This window comes from Ostrinia nubilalis (genome assembly GCF_963855985.1).
Source record: "Ostrinia nubilalis chromosome W unlocalized genomic scaffold, ilOstNubi1.1 SUPER_W_unloc_1, whole genome shotgun sequence".
Lineage (NCBI taxonomy): Eukaryota > Metazoa > Arthropoda > Insecta > Lepidoptera > Crambidae > Ostrinia > Ostrinia nubilalis.
This window is the reverse complement of record NW_026973566.1, coordinates 4787587-4788948: the sequence shown is the minus strand read 5'-3', so window position 1 is coordinate 4788948 and position 1362 is coordinate 4787587. Positions and strand designations below refer to the sequence as shown.

The following is a 1362-nucleotide window of genomic DNA, read 5'->3' as shown; positions in this document are numbered from 1 at the left end:
TAACTATTAATGTACAGCTGAAAATTAATTAAAAACCTGCATTCATACGTACTATTAACATATTTAAAAATTTATAAATACGGTTTCGATGCTCGCTAATTTTAATCATCAAAATCGCTACAGTTTATGCGCTTGGACCGCAACACTGCTGAACATGCATATCCCGCCTTCAGTAGCCAGTTGCGTCAATTTGTGTGAAAGTGTTAGTAGTGTACATAGTGGGAGCCTAATTAATTCATAAGGAATATCTTTTAGGTTTTGTATTCTTGGATGTAACCTAACAGTAAGCTGCCATTGGTATAACATTTTACCTATGTTGGATGGAGAGACATGAGCCAAGCTGGTACAGAATATACATACATACTGTAATTCTGTGTGTTCTCTCGAGGCAATCGGCTCATCCACATGGTTGAACGGTTTACCCATGGTGCTACCGCTGTATAAGGGCATGCGTCATATTGGCCCATGAATACGAATCTTATAGAACTTATGAATTATTATTGACTCTCACTCAAGATATTATAGTGTGTAACTCAATCGGTTTATAATTCTCATATTTGAGGTTCTCGTATACATGGATGTAACCTAACAGTAAGCTGCTATTGGTATAACATTTTTACTCGTGTTGGATGGAGAGTCATGAGCCAAGCTGGTACAGAAAATTACATAAAAGTAAATTCTGTGTGTTCTCTCGAGGCAAGCTGCTCATCCGCATGGTTTTAAGGTTTACCTATGGTGCTACCGCTGTATAAGGGCATACGTCAAACTGACCCATGTATACAGACTTCTAAAAAGGAATTGTGAATTCCAATTGGGTTTTATCGTGTGATCAAAAGTGCGTGGATTTAACGAAAAAAGCTCATGTTGTGCTAGTAGCCGTGTAAGGTAAATCAAATTTTTAACATGGAATTAGGCTATTCTGCACTACTGCAGGCATGGTTTACTTACGTTCGTGTTATTGGGCGATCTAACGCACAGAGTGAGGTCGCAAACTGCGACCGAACGAATGTGAGTTAGAACGCCCAATAACACACTACTGATTTTATCTTGAGCATCTAAAATAATATCACTCACACGTTTTAGAGAACAATCAACTATCATTAAATCATTTTTAATTCTTTTGTTTTTATATGCATGATGACCGAATTTGTCAACGTTCATATTGAAAGTTTGTAAGACACTATATAAAAATAAAATATGTACCTGCTTTTATTGATTCTTTAATAATACCGCATTCTTTTAATTCTTCAATAATAGATAAAATTTCGTTATTATTTATTTCCAGCTTCTTTTGAGGCAATCAATAATTTTAATCTTTCAATCAACTCATTAGGATCATCCCAGTATACTAAATCAGTATTA

The 1362-nt window shown here is 35.4% G+C and overlaps 1 long non-coding RNA gene across 1 annotated transcript; it reads left to right on the top strand.

Annotated features, from left to right (window-relative positions):
* The first annotated feature begins 200 nt into the window (after positions 1 to 200).
* On the top strand, positions 201 to 595 carry LOC135087353 (uncharacterized). The gene is made up of 2 exons (XR_010260762.1): positions 201 to 283; positions 389 to 595. It is a non-coding gene; the product is annotated as an uncharacterized LOC135087353 (long non-coding RNA).
* The last annotated feature ends 767 nt before the right edge of the window (positions 596 to 1362 follow it).